Source organism: Phalacrocorax carbo, unplaced genomic scaffold (genome assembly GCF_963921805.1).
Source record: "Phalacrocorax carbo unplaced genomic scaffold, bPhaCar2.1 SCAFFOLD_53, whole genome shotgun sequence".
Lineage (NCBI taxonomy): Eukaryota > Metazoa > Chordata > Aves > Suliformes > Phalacrocoracidae > Phalacrocorax > Phalacrocorax carbo.
In genome coordinates, this window is record NW_026990488.1 from 531,168 (window position 1) to 537,004 (window position 5,837).

The following is a 5,837-nucleotide window of genomic DNA, read 5'->3' on the forward strand; positions in this document are numbered from 1 at the left end:
CGGGCCGCATCCGCTCCGGTTTTTGCACAGTTGCCCCGAGCCGGTCCGGTTTTTGCGCCGCGGCCCGTTATGTGGGCCGGATCCGCTCCGGTTTTTGCGCGGCGGCCCCGATCCGCTCCGGTTTTTGCGCGGCGGCCCGTTCCGCGGGCCGCATCCGCTCCGGTTATTGCGCGGCGGCCCCGATGCGCTCCGGTTTTTGTGCGGCGGCCCGTTCCGCGGGCCGCATCCGGTCCGGTTTTTGCGCGGCGGCTCCGATCCGGTCCGGCTTTTGCCCGGCGGCCCGTTCTGCGGGCCTCATCCGCTCCGGTTTTTGCGCGGCGGCCGCGATACGGTCCGGTTTTTGCGCGGCGGCCCGTTCCGCGGGCCGGATCCGCTCCGGTTTTTGCGCGGTGGCTCCGATCCGGTCCGGTTTTTGCACGGCGGCCCGTTCCGTGGGCCGCATCCGCTCCGGTTTTTGCGCGGCGTCCCCGATACGGTCCGGTTTTTGCGCGGCAGCCCGTTCCGCGGGCCGGAGCCGGTCCGGTTTTTGCACGGCGGCCCCGATCCGGTCCGGTTTTTGCGCGGCGGCCCGTTCCGCGGGCCGGATCCGCTCCAGTTTTTGCGCGGCGGCCGCAGTCCGGTCCGGTTTTTGCGCGGTTGCCACGAGCCTGTCCGGTTTTTGCGCCGCGGCCCGTTATGCGGGCTGGTTCTGCTCCGGTTTTTGCGCGGCGGCCCCGATCCGCTCCGGTTTTTGCGCCGCGGCCCGTTCCGCGGGCCGGATCCTCTCCGGTTTTTGCGCGGCGGCCCCGATCCGGTCCGGTTTTTGCGCGGCGGCCCGTTCCGCGGGCCGGATCCGCTCCGGTTTTTGCGCGGCGGCCCCGATCTGCTCTGGTTTTTGCGCGGCGGCCCGTTCCGCGGGCTGGATCCGCTCCGGTTTTTGCGCGGTGGCTCCGATCCGGTCCGGTTTTTGCGCGGCGGCCCGTTCCGCGGGCCGCATCCGCTCCGGTTTTTGCGCGGCGGGCCCGAGCCGGTCCGGTTTTTGCGCGGCGGCCCGTTCCGCGGGCCGCATCCGCTCCGGTTTTTGCGCGGCGGCCCCGAGCCGGTCTGGTTTTTGCGCGGCGGCCCGTTCCGCGGGCCCCATCCGGTCCGGTTTTTGCGCGGCAGCCCGTTCCGCGGGCCGGAGCCGGTCCGGTTTTTGCACGGCGGCCCCGATCCGCTCCGGTTTTTGTGCCGCGGCCCGTTCCGCGGGCCGGATCCGCTCCGGTTTTTGCGCGGCGGCCCCTATCCGCTCTGGTTTTTGCGCGGCGGCCCGTTCCGCGGGCCGGATCCGCTCCGGTTTTTGCGCGGCGGCCCCGATCCGCTCCGGTTTTTGCGCGGCAGCCCGTTCCGCGGGCCGGAGCCGGTCCTGTTTTTGCACGGCGGCCCCGATCCGCTCCGGTTTTTGCGCGGCGGCCCGTTCCGCAGGCCGGATCCACTCCGGTTTTTGCGCGGCGGCCCCGATCTGCTCTCTTTTTTGCGCGGCGGCCCGTTCCGCGGGCCGGATCCGCTCCGGTTTTTGCGCGGCGGCCCCGATCCGGTCCGGTTTTTGCGCGGCGGCCCGTTCCGCGGGCCGGAGCCGGTCCGGTTTTTGCACGGCGGCCCCGATCCGCTCCGGTTTTTGCGCGGCAGCCCGTTCCGCGGGCCGGAGCCGGTCCGGTTTTTGCACGGCGGCCCCGATCCGCTCCGGTTTTTGCGCGGCGGCCCGTTCCGCAGGCCGGATCCACTCCGGTTTTTGCGCGGCGGCCCCGATCTGCTCTGTTTTTTGCGCGGCGGCCCATTCCGCGGGCCCGATCCGCTCCGGTTTTTGCGCGGTGGCCCCGATCCGGTCCGGTTTTTGCGCGGCGGCCCCGATCCGGTCCGGTTTTTGCGCGGCGGCCCGTTCCGCGGGCCGGATCCGCTCCGGTTTTTGCGCGGTGGCCCCGATCCTGCCCGGTTTTTGCGCGGCGGCCCGTTCCGCGGGCTGGATCCGCTCCGGTTTTTGCGCGGCGGTCCGATCCGGTCCCGTTTTTGCGCGGCAGCCCGTTCCGCGGGCCGGATACGCTCCGGTTTTTGCGCGGCGGCCCCGAGCCGGTCCGGTTTTTGCGCGGCGGCCCGTTCCGCGGGCTGGATCCGGTCCGGTTTTTGCGCGGCGGCCCCGATGCGCTCCGATTTTGTGCGGCGGCCCGTTCCGCGGGCCGCATCCGGTCCGGTTTTTGCGCGGTGGCTCCGATCCAGTCCGGTTTTTGCCCGGCGGCCCGTTCCGCGGGCCGTATCCGCTCCCGTTTTTGCGCGGCGGCCGCGATACGGTCCGGTTTTTGCGCGGCGGCCCGTTCCGCGGGCCGGATCTGCTCCGGTTTTTGCGCGGCGGCCCCGATCCGCTCCGGTTTTTGCGCGGCAGCCCGTTCCGCGGGCCGGAGTCGGTCCGGTTTTTGCGCGGCAGCCCGTTCCGCGGGCCGGAGCCGGTCCGGTTTTTGCACGGCGGCCCCGATCCGCTCCGGTTTTTGCGCGGCGGCCCGTTCCGCGTGCCGGATCCGCTCCGGTTTTTGCGCGGCGGCCCCGATACGGTCCGGTTTTTGCGCGGCGGCCCGTTCCGCGGGCCGGAGCCGGTCCGGTTTTTGCACGGCGGCCCCGATCCGCTCCGGTTTTTGCGCGGCAGCCCGTTCCGCGGGCCGGAGCCGGTCCGGTTTTTGCGCGGCGGCCCCGATCCGGTCCGGTTTTTGCGCGGCGGCCCGTTCCGCAGGCCGGATCCACTCCGGTTTTTGCGCGGCGGCCCCGATCTGCTCTGTTTTTTGCGCGGCGGCCCGTTCCGCGGGCTGGATCCGCTCCGGTTTTTGCGCGGTGGCACCGATCCGGTCCGGTTTTTGCGCGGCGGCCCCAATCCGGTCCGGTTTTTGCGCGGCGGCCCGTTCCGCGGGCCCCATCCGGTCCGGTTTTTGCGCGGTGGCCCCGATCCTGCCCGGTTTTTGCGCGGCGGCCCGTTCCGCGGGCTGGATCCGCTCCGGTTTTTGCGCGGCGGCCCCGATCCGGTCCGGTTTTTGCGCGGCAGCCCGTTCCGCGGGCCGGATCCGCTCCGGTTTTTGCGCGGCGGCCCCGATCCGGTCCGGTTTTTGCGCGGCGGCCCGTTCCGCGGGCCGGATCCACTCCGGTTTTTGCGCGGCGGCCCCGATGCGCTCCGGTTTTTGCGCGGCGTCCCGTTCCGCGGGCCGGATCCGCTCCGGTTTTTGCGCGGCGGCCCCGATCCGCTCCGGTTTTTGCGCCCCGGCCCGTTCCGCGGGCCGGATCCGCTCCGGTTTTTGCGCGGCGGCCCCGATCCGCTCCGGTTTTTGCGCGGTGGCCCCGAGCCGGTCCGGTTTTTGCGCGGCGGCCCGTTCCGCGGGCCGCATCCGCTCCGGTTTTTGCGCGGTGGCTCCGATCCGGTCCGGTTTTTGCGCGGCGGCCCGTTCCGCGGGCCGCATCCACTCCGGTTTTTGCGCGGCGGCCCCGATCCACTCCGGTTTTTGCGCGGCGGCCCCGATCCGGTCCGGTTTTTGCGCGGCGGCCCGTTCCGCGGGCCCCATCCGGTCCGGTTTTTGCGCGGTGGCCCCGATCCTGCCCGGTTTTTGCGCGGAGGCCCGTTCCGCGGGCCGCATCCGCTCCCGTTTTTGCGCGGCGGCCGCGATACGGTCCGGTTTTTGCGCGGCGGCCCGTTCCGCGGGCTGGATCCGCTCCGGTTTTTGCGCGGCGGCCCCGATCCGGTCCGGTTTTTGCGCGGTGGCCCCGAGCCGTTCCGGTTTTTGCGCGGCGGCCCGTTCCGCGGGCCGGATCCGCTCCGGTTTTTGCGCGGTGGCCCCGATCCGGTCCGGTTTTTGCGCGGCAGCCCCGATCCGGTCCGGTTTTTGCGCGGCGGCCCTTTCCGCGGGCCGGTTCCGCTCCGGTTTTTGCGCGGCGGCCCCGAGCCGGTCTGGTTTTTGCGCCGCGGCCCGTTCCGTAAGCCGCATCCGCTCCGGTTTTTGCGCGGCGGCCCCGATACGGTCCGGTTTTTGCGCGGCGGCCCGTTCCGCGCGCTGCATCCGGTCCAGTTTTTGCGCGGCGGCCCCGATCCGCTCCGGTTTTTGCGCGGCGGCCCGTTCCGCGGGCCGGATCCGGTCCGGTTTTTGCGCGGCAGCCCCGATCCGCTCCGGTTTTTGTGCGGCAGCCCGTTCCGCGGGCTGGATCCGCTCCGGTTTTTGCGCGGCGGCCCCGATCCGCTCCGGATTTTGCGCGGCGGCCCGTTCCGCGGGCCGGATCCGCTCCGGTTTTTGCGCGGCAGCCCCGATACGGTCCGGTTTTTGCGCGGCGGCCCGTTCTGCGGGCCGGATCCGCTCCGGTTTTTGCGCGGCGGCCCCGATCCGCTCCGGTTTTTGCGCGGCGGCCCGTTCCGCGGGCCGCATCCGCTCCGGTTTTTGCGCGGTGGCCCCGAACCTGTCCGGTTTTTGCGCGGCGGCCCGTTCCGCGGGCCGGATCCGGTCCGGTTTTTGCGCGGCAGCCCCGAGCCGGTCTGGTTTTTGCGCCGCGGCCCGTTCCGTAAGCCGCATCCGCTCCGGTTTTTGCGCGGCGGCCCCGATCCGGTCCGGTTTTTGCGCGGCGGCCCGTTCCGCGCGCCGCATCCGGTCCAGTTTTTGCGCGGCGGCACCGATCCGCTCCGGTTTTTGCGCGGCGGCCCGTTCCGCGGGCCGGATCCGGTCCGGTTTTTGCGCGGCGGCCCCGATCCGCTCCGGTTTTTGTGCGGCAGCCCGTTCCGCGGGCTGGATCCGCTCCGGTTTTTGCGCGGCGGCCCCGATCCGCTCCGGATTTTGCGCGGCGGCCCGTTCCGCGGGCCGGATCCGCTCCGGTTTTTGCGCGGCAGCCCCGATACGGTCCGGTTTTTGCGCGGCGGCCCGTTCCGCGGGCCGGATCCGCTCCGGTTTTTGCGCGGCGGCCCCGATCCGCTCCGGTTTTTGCGCGGCGGCCCGTTCCGCGGGTCGCATCCGCTCCGGTTTTTGCGCGGTGGCCCCGATCCACTCTGGTTTTTGCGCGGCGGCCCGTTCCGCGGGCCGGATCCGGTCCGGTTTTTGCGCGGCGGCCCCGATACGGTCCAGTTTTTGCGCGGCGGCCCGTTCCGCGGGACGGAACCGGTCCGGTTTTTGCGCGGTGGCCCCGATCCTGTCCGGTTTTTGCGCGGTGGCCCGTTCCGCGGGCCGGATCCGGTCCGGTTTTTGCGCGGCGGCCCCGATCCGGTCCGGTTTTTGCGCGGCGGCCCGTTCCGCGGGCCGGAGCCGGTCCGGTTTTTGCACGGCGGCCCCGATCCGCTCCGGTTTTTGCGCGGCGGCCCGTTCCGCGGGCCGGATCCGCTCCGGTTTTTGCGCGGCGGCCCCGATCCGGTCCGGTTTTGCGCGGCGGCCCGTTCCGCGGGCCCCATCCGGTCCGGTTTTTGCGCGGTGGCCCCGATCCGGTCCGGTTTTTGCGCGGCGGCCCGTTCCGCGGGCCGCATCCGCTCCGGTTTTTGCGCAGCGGCCCCGATCCGCTCCGGTTTTTGTGCGGCGGCCCGTTCCGCGGGCCGCATCCGCTCCGGTTTTTGCGCGGCGGCCCCGATCCGGTCCGGTTTTTGCGCGGCGGCCCCGATCCGCTCCGGTTTTTGCGCGGCGGCCCGTTCCGCGGGCCGGATCCGCTCCGGTTTTTGCGCGGCGGCCCCGATCCGCTCCGGTTTTTGCGCGGCGGCCCGTTCCGCGGGCCGGATCCGCTCCGGTTTTTGCGCAGCGGCCCCGATCCGGTCCGGTTTTTGCGCGGCAGCCCGTTCCGCGGGCCGGATCCGCTCCGGTTTTTGCGCGGCGGCCCCGATCCGC